The sequence below is a fragment of the Cryptomeria japonica genome, chromosome 3 (assembly GCF_030272615.1).
Source record: "Cryptomeria japonica chromosome 3, Sugi_1.0, whole genome shotgun sequence".
Lineage (NCBI taxonomy): Eukaryota > Viridiplantae > Streptophyta > Pinopsida > Cupressales > Cupressaceae > Cryptomeria > Cryptomeria japonica.
This window is the reverse complement of record NC_081407.1, coordinates 214,504,450-214,518,486: the sequence shown is the minus strand read 5'-3', so window position 1 is coordinate 214,518,486 and position 14,037 is coordinate 214,504,450.

Here is a 14,037-nt window from a genome sequence, read left to right as displayed (position 1 = left end):
GGCAAGTCAAGCTTACTATCAGTGGTTCTCCTTGCCACTGTCTTGAGGGCATTAACAAGGTACCTTTGGTCTATAGGTACATCATCAACATCATCCTACCACAAGGGTTCTTCCTCTTCTTCACCCCTCTCTCCAAGGTCTTCTCCTTGTCTCCTCTCATTAAGCTTCTGGTTAAGACTGTTTACTTGATTCATTAGGGATTGCACCCTCTTTGCCAATTCCACATTTGTCATGTGGTGTGGGAGCCATTCATTGTTATTATCTCCATCTGCATTATTCTCTGACATCTTTCACTCCTTAGGCTCAAAACCTAAGCTCTGATACCACTTGATGCAAGTGCTAGGTTAGGTGAGTGCAATTCAAGACAAAACTGTCACAATAGGCCACCAAGGAAACCCAAAACACCCTACCAACCAGACTTACACCTTAAATACACTCTTCAATTAATCATAAACAACATTCTAGACCCTAAGGATAACATTGACAAGATCTTAGGATCAAAAGTTGAAAACTGCTCAAGCCTACTCAAACCGGCTGGACACCAAACTTGGCTTCAAGTTGGAATTTTGACAAAACCATGAGCAGGGATCAAACCAAATGTTCAAGGTGGATTAAAATTCCCATACAAACATGCTCAAGGTGTGGTGACACAACAAACTGATCAATCCAACAAGGTTCCTTTGTAAAACCCCAAAATCCTTGTATACTCAAGGGGACTTATCAAAACAACTTTGCAAACTTGCAAATGACCAACAAAAAAAAAATGGATATCCAAATACCCTTTATTGAGAAAGGTCTAAATCCAAAAGGAGGTGGTCTGGAAAACAAAGGAGACCTGCTGCCCTTCACAAATGCAAGTAGGCCTAATTAGGCTTAAGGAGATGGGTTTGTGAAGAAAGTGTATGAAATGTGATTTATCAGAAAGTTTCACCAATTTAAAAAGTGTTTTCCACACCCAAATTGAACAAATCCAGGAGTTTGTGCAATGGTTCAACCCCTATTTTGTTTTATCACCAATTTTGCATTTTGACACTAGGTTGTCACATGAGGATGCCAACCTAAAAATCAAAGCAAACGCCAAAAACACCTGCCAACCTGAAAATTTATTCTATAATAATTGAGTACATATAAAAACCTCTCATTCCACCAAGTTTTAGAAGTTTTGTACGGTGGCCATGAGAGGAAATGCAAAAATAGGTCAAAACCCTAGGTTTAGGAGGGTTTCAAAACTGTTTTTAGTAAAAATGCAATAACTTTCGAACCGGAGCACTTAGAGACCTCAAATAAAAAGAAAAAGAAAGGTAAGAGGCCCCTCAATCTGAATCCATAAGTTAGAACCTCCCAATAGTCTTAAAATAATCCTTACAAGAGCAAAAACGTGACTATTTGCAGGAAAACAAGGTTTTTCTATTGATTGCCAAATGAAAATTTACATCAACTCCTTCATCACCCACCTAAAAGGGCTTATGAAGGCCTCCCCCATCAGTTACAACCAATTTTTTAACTAATTAGCCAATGGGGAAGGATATTTTCTTATAAACAAAAAGTTGTCAAGTGTTGTGATGACAACATTGACACTTTTTGACAATTTTTGCTCAAAAGCACTTAAAAGTGCAAACTAACTTTCTAAATCCTACCAGTGGTCATGAAGGACCAATTTATTTCCAAAAACAATAAAATAACTCAAAACTAAATTTTTATGACCCTTTGACCATAGTTGACCAAGTGGCTCATAAATTGCCAAACCTGGGACTAGGCCTCACAAATGGATCAAAAACAAGACCAATGACTGCTAGAATGAAATAAACAATCCAAGACTCCTTAGGGGTCATAAAAAGGTAGGATAATGAAGTTTTTAAAGTTTGTGCTCCTGCACCACCTTGTAACCTTTATAGGCAGAGAAAGCTAAAAAAGTTCTTATTGCCTCAAACATAGCAACTGGTGCAAAGGTTTCTTAGAAGTCAATACCTTCCACTTGGGAATATTCTTTGCAAACTAACCTTTCTTTATGTCATATTATTTTTCCTTCTTCATTCATCTTGTTCCGGTACACCCACTTGGTACCTATGACATTCTTGTCTGCCAGTCTAGGAACAAGTTCCCAAGTTTGATTTTCTCAATTTGTTTCAGCTCTTCATCTATGGCATCTATCCACTTTTCACTTTTTCTAGCTTCATCAAAAAAATTGGGCTCAAGTTCTATCATGAGACAAAAATTTACCTACTCATGATTCCGGACTAGTTTCCTTCTAGTCTACACACCTTCATTTTTATCTCATATGATCTGTTCTTTTGGATGGTTGTTTTGCACATACCGGTCGGAGTTCTTGCTTAGTGCTTCTTCTATTGGTCCATTATCAGATTGATATTCATTCTCATCATCTAAAACATCAATATAGGGTGTCGGTACAGATTCTTTCTTATGTAGGTTTTCATCTATTCTCACATTTATACTATCAACCATTTTTCTCAATTTCTTGATGTAGCATTTGTAGGCTTTGCTATTGGTTGAGTAATCCAAGAATATTCCTTCATCACTCCTAGAATCCAAATTTCCTAATTCATCAGCATCTCTCTTGGTGAAGCACTTGCTTTCAAACACTCTAAAATTATTGAGTGATGGTTTCCGGTCGTACCATAACTCATAAGGAGTCATTCTACTATTCACTCTTAGCTTTACCCGGTTTAATGTATAGACAGTAGTATGAACTACTTCCTTCCAGTATGTATCCAACCTCATTCAACATTATTCTAGGCATTTCCTTTATTGTCCTATTCTTCCTTTCTGCCACACCATTCTGTTGTGGTGTTCTTGCTATTGAATATTGTCTCCAGATTCCATGTTTCTCACAGTACTCAATAAACTCATTTGAATAATATTCCCCATCCCGGTCTGATATTAAACACTTTAACTGGTGTCCACTATAATTTTCAACCATCCTTCTAAAAATATTGAATCTTTCAAATGCCTGTGATTTTTCATGCAAAAAATTCACCCAAGTCATCCTTGAGTAGTCATCAATGAATAGCATGAAGTATCTCTCACTGGTCAGAGCCCTTGTACTTGTTGGCCCACACAAATTTGTATGCACTAATTCTAGAGGTCTTGAGGTATTGTACTCTTTTGTTTTGCAACTTACTTTGATTTGCTTGCCTCTGATACATTCACACAAAAAGTACTTGCTAGTTTAGTTATTTGTGGAATGTTTCTTACATACCGATTCTTACTTTTCTTCACCAAATTGTCAAAGTTCACATGACCTAATCTCTGATGCCACAACCAACTTTCATCAACCTATCCTATCATGTATTCAAACTCATAGCATTCCTTCAGATTGTAGACATTACCATCTATTCTCTTTCCCACTGCTAAAACATGACCAGTACTCTTCTTTCTTATCTGAAAACTAGCAGAATCAAATGTGAACTTGTACCCTTTATCACACATCTGACTTACACTCAGTAGATTATACTTTAGTCCTTCCACGTAGTACACATCATGAGCCTTAATATTTCCATCAATATTTAATGTATCACAACCTTTAATCTTGATAGAGGAGTTGTCACCAAACTGGATAGAACGACCATTCCAATCATCAAGCTTGATAAACATTTTCTTGTCTCTGGTCATGTGATTTGAGTAGCCACTATCAACTACCCATAAATTCTTCCTTTCAACATGTAGAGCAGTCTACACAATCAAGCTTGACTATGTCTTGTTCTTCTCCTTCTCTATCCAAACCTGTTTCTTTTATTTTTTCTCCTCTTCTGTCATCTTGTGTTCCGGTTTAGTCTCTATCTTCTGATTCGGTACTATTCTTTTGATTGCTAGTTCTCAGCTTACAATGCCTTGCGATCTGACCAAAATCTTGACACTTGTAACATTTTACATTAGTATTGAAAGATGTATCCAAAATATTCTTGTAGGACATCTACATATTTCTCCTACACTCATAACTCTTATGACCAAAGTCATTGCAATTATAACATGTGACATTTGTACCTTGTAATGCAGCAAATGATTTTCTACTCTCAAAACAAGGGTTTACATTCATTTTCCTACAATATGCCATTCTATGACCGAACTTATTACACTAGTGACAATAACCATGAAAGTTTGGAACATATTGGTTAGATTCTCTTGGTCCTGCAAATGACTACCTCACCGGGGGTCTTCCTTTCATGTTGCTAACTCTGGTGAACCCTTCATGATCAACTCTTGCATTTCTCCTTGGATTTGCATGTTGGTACATTGATATGGTCTTCCATTCATTGATTGTGTATACTAGTTTATGTGACGGTTCTTAACAGCAACTACATATGTCTTCTTATCGGTATCTTTGATTACTGTGAATGCCTTCTTCTCTTCACCTTCATTTGAAGAAGTAAAATGTATCTACTTACTGGATGTGTCTTTTCTATTTGAACTTTGACCCTGTTAGCACATATTTTTACAAAATATTTATATGCTATATATGGATGCTTTTTGCATATAGTTTCATTGTAACAACATTTACTACTAGATTGTATGTGCAGGTGATATGTTGCAGTGTCTTCATGAAAAGGTATCACTTGGGCATATTCAAGGGAAATGTTGAGTGTGATGGCATTCTAGTAATCCTCATCTTCACAATTAGTTTCATTGCAAGAGAACTTTTGGAAGATCAACATAGAGCAGGGTTGTGAACATGTTCAGAGATGTCAATGGTGTGGGAGAAACCTTTCAGTATGGTTATTAAAAGTTGCATCCATGGAGAAGGGTTTCTTTTGTTGAAAAATGCAAAATTCTTCTTATCAACATAAGTCACCCTGATGAGATCGCCAAAGGAGGATGGAGTGTGTTGATAGGAGTAACTCACACCGACTGTGTTTCCTAAAAGCATGAGAGGCGGGAAGAAGTGCGACTGAGTGGTAATCCATCAAGGAGAGTTACGACGATGATATGATAAGAATTCAGAGTCATCAAAGTAACATACATTATTGAGAATGAGGAAAAAATGTTATCCCGATACCCAATGGGGTTATCACTAGAACTCTTGCCGACAACAGATGGAGCGATGTATTCATAGCGATGTCATCAAGTCACCAGGAGGTCCTAATTTATGTTACCCCGATACCCGATAGACTAAGTGGAGAAGGTGATTCTATTGGAGAGACTTTCTCCGATAAAGCGGTACCAAGCAAAAAGAGGAGCTAGGCTATCGCGATAACATACATTATCAGGAAGCTGTGTTTTGAGTTATCTCGATACCCGATGAGGGAGACGAGCTCGTCACAAGCAAAAAGATTACATTGGTAAAACCTACGCCGATATACCGAAGCAACTCAATAAGGAGAGTAAGGTGTGGATTGAAATAAAAGACTCACTGGGATAACATACATTATCGAGAAGCATTTTTAGATTTGTGTTGATGCCCAATGGGTAGAATGACACAGAAGGACAGAAGGTGGATCTATTGGGGAAACTATAACCATCAAAAGAAAGGAAAATATGCTACGCCGACAACTGATGAAGCAATTAGGGAAGGTTAAACCAATCATAAAGAAAGTTAGATGTCATGGGACCATCGGATGAAGTATTAAGTGATTTATTCTAGAGCCCGATGGGGTGACTGGAGGGATAAACAAAAGGAGTTTTCATTGGAGAGACATACCCCGATTTAACATAAAGCAAAGCTAACTAAAAGAAAGGAAAGGTGGATCCATCAAGATAAGCCAAGCCTTGAGGAAGAAAGGGAAATGAACGAGGTGATATCCGATGGACTAGTTGGAGTGACCTATGTCGATTAGAAAGACAAAAGGTAATTGAAGGAATGCAAAATGCATGTGGTGCCAAGTAATTAAATTATCATGTAGGGCTACGCTGATTAGCCATTGGAATATCTGACGTGACAGCCATTATTTAATGCTCGCAATAGGGAGGATTGGATCTGCACAAAGCAAATCTGATGAGTTTATAATTGTTACAGACTCTAGCCGTATCATATCCAACTTAAAGAAAGAGTTATTGTGCCATAATTATTCACAATTTTTTCAGCCATCAACATTGAAGTTGCAGACAAGAAGCACGGGTAATTTGAAAGTTCAAGCATTTAATAATAGAGGTTTCTGGTTTACAAGGGAAAAGAAAGTTCATAGAGATTTCAGACACCTAGTCTACTAAATCAAAAAAGATGAAGTCTGTAGAGGGTGTGCAAAACTAAAAACTGAACCAAGACATGATTGACCAAATGGAGTCATCTAGTGCCAAGTCAAGGAGGTCTAAAGCCTATTTTCTGCCCAAGGATCAACTGGAAGACAAGTACAAAGAGGTTGGAGATATCTAGACAACCATAAGAGGCCACGAATTTCTTCTATATCAGTTCTGGTGGGCATGTTACATATAGAATCACAGGTGTCCGCCAACTATATCCGGGGGGCCGGGGAACCCTATGATTCCCACCCACCCAGACCCCATAGAAAGTAGGGCGAGTTGGTTCATTAGTCATGTCTACGAGACTACATGAGGCAAAACAAGGAGATGCCACTCTCGAACCCTTGGATGACAAATTTGGGCAGACTGGTGGTCCCAAATGTTTATTTGAATCTCAAATTATTAGAATTCGTTACCAGAAAGTACAACAAAGAAAAAAGGTGCATTCAATTGCACAATGGGGATCCATTCATCTAGATATATGTCGGGACTATTCAAGAGGTTTTGGTATGTCTTATGAGCCTTACATGCCCCTATCTTTTACAAACCTAGAAGAAGAGTATACCCAAATGGACACCACTCACACAGTGTGGAGGTTAGTGATTCACAAGAAGGAAAAAGGATGACTCACAAAGTAGGAAGGTCCTCCTTTCGAAGTTACTCTGTTCAGACAGTACTTGCAATACACATATTGGGCATGCAACTAGGTCTATGGGGAAGAAGTGCCTGATGTCACAAGAATAAGCCAATTGGTACTAGCTATCAATATTCAAATGCATGAGCCAAGGCCGTTTGATTATTCTAGTTACTTGGCAAAGAAGTTGCATGAAGGCTTCTTGAGTTTACAAATGGAACCTAATCCTACTTTTAAATTTTACTCATTGCTAATGCATATGGTTTTGTTTCATGGGAAGATGAAAGGTTTGTGGCTAGAGGAATTAAGGGTGACTCCCAGGAACAATTATGGATAGGACCAACAAGTTCAGTTATGGTATCCCTGTGGGACGCGAGGTTTGTCAAATCACATTATGTGTTGTTTGAAGAATATTTTGTTAATCCTTTGTATAGATTGTTTGGAGTGGAATGTTATGGGTCGATATCAGTTGAGATTAAGAGATTCTTGAGACCACATGCTTTTGGAGACACCGGGGTTAGGCACAACTGGGGTGACTGGTTTGTATGTCAGAATTTCACCATTTTCAAGGTTTATGGTTTTGAGGATGTTGCATATATGCTGCCTATATTAGTTCCTGACAAGATTGCCTATTTAGAGATTGTTAGGCAACTTAGTATGTCAAATGTGAAACATTTTGGTGGTGCACACAAACAGGCATTTATGCCTAGCACTTTGCATTTTGGAAACTTCACCATTGTATCTACCAAGGCTTATGAGATTATAGAAAAGAAGCCGGTAGAGGAGTACAATTTATTTTGACACCAAGCTTGGAAAAAATATGATCCAGAGATGTATATCCACCACTGCAAGAAGAGACAAAATCTGGGAGATTATTTTCATATACCCATGGAGGCTGAAGATATATTTATAAATAGACGGCGAGATGAGGCTGCTGCACTTTTAGAAGAATTAAACCAAAAAATAGAAGAGAAAAAGAAGAGGCTTCAAGAACTAAGAGAAGAAGGAGATTCTAAGAGCAAGTCTGATGAGAATGTAGCTATATCAACCCTCCATGTACCTGATTTAGAAGAAGTGGTAGAGAGCTAGGATAAAATCATGGTGAGACTAAACGCCAATGTAGATGTAAGACTGGAAGAGCATGCAACTTTTGTTATAGATGAGGTTTTTGTACAGTCAAAGAGGTTCAAGTCATTTTTGTACCATTATAAAGGGAAAAAGTTGAGGGAGAACATCCCAAATGTTACTCCAGAAAATAAAGCAGAGATGCTTAAAAAATTAGAAGAAGATATTGATGTAGAAGTGGCCACAATGACACCACAGAGAGGGAGACAACTTCTCAATGAGGGAGGAATCATTTTGGTCCTAGGATGGGACTTAAGTGCCTCTTTTATCTTTGACAGTTTTTTGCATTTTGACATAAAGGATGTAAAATTGGACATAAAGGGTGTTGATGATATCTTTATTGCATCAAGGTATGATCCAGATGAGGAGAAAATATTGTTTTGGGCCCTATAGCCTCCAAATAAGAGACCCAAGATCATAGATGTAGATAAGGCATTTGGGCACATGATGAAGCTGAAAGTAGGAGAGGTTGATCCAATTGTCACAACACATTTGAGGATTGACATTGCAAAATTGAATAAGGCCCAAATGCGGTGGGTGGTAAAAGAAGGTAAAAAATATAAGAATTTATATGAAGATCTATTGAGAAGTCATGGTCATGAAGTACCACAGATAGGTGATACTGGTGTTCAATGGAAGAATAAATATGAAGACCAAATGAAGGAAAACATAAAGTTAAAGAGGCTAATCAGGATTGCCAGGGTAGATGCTACTTGTGTTTTGTTAACAAATAGGTTTGAACATATATTGGAAGCTCTCAGAGAATTCTGGACAAATTGTCTGAAGACCCTAGATAATATGGCTTCTCATAAAAGAACTTTAAATAAGCTGAAGGCATTGTTGAAAGATTTGAGTGCTGATGAGAAAGTGGTTGAGAAGATCCAGAGAAGGTTGAATAAACATAAAGGGTTTGGTGTGGACATTAAACAAAAAGTTATAGATTACAAAGATATTGTTAGGTATGGTTTACCAGATATCGTGGATGATGTAGAGAAGATAAAGGACAAAGACATTTGGATTGCAGAGTGCGAGAATGTACTTAACATGTCCCTTGATGTTGCCCAGCTAGATGTTTTGGTAATGAAGGATATAGGTGAGTAGATGGAGAAAATGGTTACCATGGAGATCGCTATCAGAGATATTGTGTTCAACACCAGCACTTATAAGGACAACAAATATTTAGAACACATACAAAAGTCTTATACAATATTGGACGGCCATAAATGATTTTTTATTTTGTAATTATATTTTTTGTCTAGCCGTTAGGCAGTTAAGTGTTAGGTTTTAGTTAAGTTTAGTTTAGCAAGATGAAAGTGTGTGTCCTTTCATTCGAATATTTTGGGTCACATATATGTAGTGAGTCATTTTTGTATTGGGGGGGAGGCGACATAGATAATTCTACCACTGGAAGGGCTCCAAGTGTTATGTTTTAGAAAGGTCTAGTAGGAATAAGAAGTTTATTCTATGCAAACTGAATGTATTGGAGTATTTGTAAGTGCATTTTTTGTGTACATTTGTGTACATTCTTATTCCAAAAGTTAATATACAAGATATCATGTTTTTATCTTAAGATTGTTGTGTGTAATTTTGTGTTTGATGAAATCATATTTCCTCTTGATAAATCTTTTAGATTTGTTGTGATGTGCCATCACATGATGTTGTATTGAATATAAAATTGGTTTTTTATTGTTCATGCAACATATAATGAAACCTTCACAGTGATGGTCCTATAATTGTCTCTTGAGTTGATAGTGATTCTTGTCCACAAAGCTATTCATTAACTGTCAGATAAAGGCACTGGTCTATTATTAATTTTTGTTGAATAAGTTTGTATGCATTAGTCCCTTATCAAAGAAACAAATCTTCTAATTTCTATAAGTACTACTCTTTTTCATAATTGCTTAAAGTTCTGACAGTAATCTTTTGCATAATACAACTATACTTACACTTATTTTATCAGTTTTAAAGGCATTTAATAAAAAGAACATTTGTTAGCATAGTTGCAAGAAAACCTTTTGACATCCTTGCAATTGCTAATTCCCACGGTTTAAATTCACTCAAAACAAACCTCTTTTGTGCTTGGGAGTGTAAGGTACACCCACCTAGGTTTAGTGGAGCCTAAAGTGTAGAGGGATTTGGTCTTTGACCATCCCTATTCATTGGCCAAGGCTGATTGGATCAATTGAGGATTAGGCAAGTCTTTGGTTTTCCAATATGTGGTTTTGGGCACCAACAGATTGGCGACCCTGCTGGGGAGTTGTCATAGGAAGTGTTCAAAATCTTTGGTGGTTTGTTTCAGATTCTACTAGGGGAAGGAGCCTATAAGATTAATAAAAATATTGTTCCTCTTAGGAGGTGGCGACTCTACATCTAATACATGAATAATATTTTGTATTTTGAGAAAGTAAGAGAAACCCCTAGGAATTTATCAATAAGATTAATGCAGGGGAGAAGGTCTCTGCATAAGGGACAAGATAATCTTGTTCAGTTGAGTCCAAAGAAAAGATACAAAGAAAATAAATCAACACCAAGTATGGCATTTGGGGGTTATAAGAAGTTTCCTAGTAGAGAGGATGGCTCTTCATCTAGTGATAAATTTCAAAATATGGAGGAAAATCCTTTCTATACCTTAAATGCAAAAGATAATAATGGTGGCCATGATGAAACCCTAACTACTAAGGAACAAGAGGAGAGGCAATGGGATGCAATCATACTTAAAATGGCTGACTTAAATGGAGATGAATCCAAAATGGCAAAAGCTCTTAGGAGACAACCAGATTGGGTATTGCAAAAGCTAGGATTAGAAAGAGATACAATTCAAAGCCCTAGGTCAAAAGGGATAGAAGAAGAAAGTAAAGGTGAGGGAAGTAGGCCAACAACTCCTAAATATAGTCCCCCTCATATGAGAAAAATAGAGATGCCTTTTGTAACTTTTGATAACCCATTATTAAATGGAAGTAGAAGATGGAGGGATGTGCATAAGATCAAAGTGAAGAAAGGCAAAGAAATAGCCAGAATAATGGAAGAAGTAATGACAATGGGAGAAATGACAGGAACTGGAATAACAACAATAGGGGTAGCAATATAAATAATAATAGAGGAGGTAATGGGTATGGCATCAACCAAAATAATGGAAATAATAGAGGTAACAATGGCAATCATGGAAATGGTAATGGTGGAAATAGAAACAACAATAATGGCAATGGAGGTAATAATGGAAATAATGACAATAATAACGGTGGTGGAGACAATGTGAACAATGGTAATAATGGGGCTGGCAGTAATGGTGGATTCAATAGAGGAAATATGAACAATCAAAACAACAATCAGGTTGGCAGATGACCTATGATCATTGAAAGATACAGACAATTGGATTTCAATGGCATTATTGGTTATCCAAATCAGATCACTAATGATTTAAGATTAGCCATCCCTAAATTCTTAGGAAATAGAATTGATTGAGAAGAATGACATGTAGTTAATGTAAAAAATACCATTGAAGAATTTGAGGTTCCTCATGAAGATGTATTCATGAAATTGTTTGTTCAATCTTTGATAGAAGATGCAGGAGAATGGCATAGAAGCCTTCCTAATGGATGTATTGGTAGCTGGCAACAATTTGTAACATTGTTCTTGGAGAAATTTGGAGATCACAATGATCCTTCATTTGCATCCCATGAATTAACAAGTATAAAGAAGAATCAAAATGAATCAGTTGCTAAGTTTAATAAAAGATTTAACAAAATACTAAATAGAATACCCAGAGATATTAGACCTATTGATTCATTTCTGATTAACTTTTATTTGAGTGCTTCTGATAACAAAACACATTATGAGATTGTGTCTCATAGACTTGATACTCTACAACAAGCATTCAAGACAGCTGCTACCATTGAGAATAACAGGAAAGTTACTAGGAAGGTTGCCAAGAGAGATGATCCAACGTTGTACAATTCCAGGGTTCCCAAGAAAGATGAACTTACTCAGATCATGGACATGCTTAAGGACCTAAAGGGTAAGAAAAATCCTAGTGAAAAGTCACCATATAAAAACAATAAGCAAATGAATTACAATAGGCCATGTTGGTACTATGGATGTGTTACACTGGTTTTGTCATTGATGTCAACACTTATCAACACTTACTCTTCTGGAGATCTTTGGTTATGTTGAACCGACACATTATGTTCACCGGCATGTTCAGTGACTTATGCACAGTCACTAGTATATCACTCACCGGTAAGTTATATTGTTCACCAACACTGAGGATGATCCGTTATCATCTGGAGATCACTTGGTTATGTTGAAGACATGGTTTGGAGACTTGGTTTTGGTATTTTGGTTATTGGTCTAATCAGGTTGACATATTTGTTGTTACCAGCAAATTGGTCTAGGTTATGGACTAGCATGCATTATCTATTCCAGATCAGCACGACACATTATGAAGATGATTTAATTAATTGTATATTGTTGTAATTGTATTAAGCCGACATGACGCATCACATTTGTAATTGATTAGATTGTAGTAGTCTTTGTTAGTCGACCTACACATTTGGTCTTAGGTTTTGGTATATATGTAAGGTCTCATTTGTGAGATAATATAGAAGAGGATATGGTATGAGCAGAGCAGATAAAGGTTATGGTATATGCAAATATTGAAGATCATAAGAGAAGAACATAGAGAAGGTTTAAGGAAAGTTTGAAGGTGATTATCAGAGCTTAATCGGTACTGAATCCAACATTGAAGATGCTACTTTGAGCAGTACATTATCATTAGATTTAACCATCTAATTGTAGTCAGTGTGACTCTTATTTTGTGATTGAGCAGTGAGCTCTAGGCTTTTCGCCTTTCTGCATGTGTAGACCCCATTTTTATACACATACTATCTGCAGTAGTATCATCTGATTGTGGGTAAGGTTCCCCACTGTGGTTTTTCCCCTTACAGGGTTTCCACATACAAATCTCTATGTTATGTGTTGTGGATGTTGTTTCTCTTTTTGTTCTATGCATTAAGTTTTATTGGTATTGATATTAACTGTTAAACTATTAACCGACATTAAGTTTGGTTTACCAATATTATGTATCAATTTTAATTAAGATATTTGGGTTGAAATTAATAAACAACTGATTCGCCCCCCCCCTCTTAGTTGCCTTCAAGTCCTAACAGGCCGAGGCTATATGATATGCCATATAACACAAACGGGAAGGATGGGAAGCTAGTAAAGCCTAATGTAAGCAAAGAAACTCCTGATACACTGAAGAAGGCCACAAATTTTGTAGATGAATGTCCATTGTGTGATGTTTGTAATCTACCTCATGTTGCAAAACAATGCGTGATTGCCCAAGGTTTGATAGAGGAGGAAAATCATAATGAGGATTGTGAACCTACTATAAATGTTCATTCATCTGATCCATATTGGGGAAGGGATGAAGACTCATCCGAGGGGGAGCAACTCTCTGATGTGCAGAAAAGGAGAGAAAATCAGCATTACAGTATACAACAGGTCTTTTCAGATGATGATGATGAAGACATTCCAACTTTGAGAAGATTGTTTTAGAATGATACGGTGCCTTCGTTAAGGAATTTAAATGAGGAAGAAAAGAAAGACTTCACTATTGCAGCAGTAGAACAAGTAAAGAGAAATTATTAGCTGAGAAATAGGAATGATGAGTAGGGCAAGCCAGCAAGTGCGTTTGCCAAAGTTAAAAAACTAGATGGGAACAAAGACAACACTTTCAAAAGCAAAGATGCAAATGCCAAAAAGGGAAAGGAAGCAGTACCAGGATAGACTAAGAAAGAAAAAATGCTAAAACTAATTAAGCCTATGGAGAAGAAGCAAGTAAGTAAGCCCACTTCAAGCAATAATGTATTCATGTCCCAGGCATTGTCTCAGGTAAAGATATCTATGCCTCTGCTAGAGGTAATCAAATTTCCAGACTACAAAAATGAGACGTTGAAAATTATATCTAATGTTGGAGAAGTAAGTACAGAAGATCCTAAATCAAAAGAAGATCCTCTTGTGGTGTATCTTGGGACGTCTATTACCAAAAATCTCACACAGGTAGATCCTTTCTATCTAACACTGCT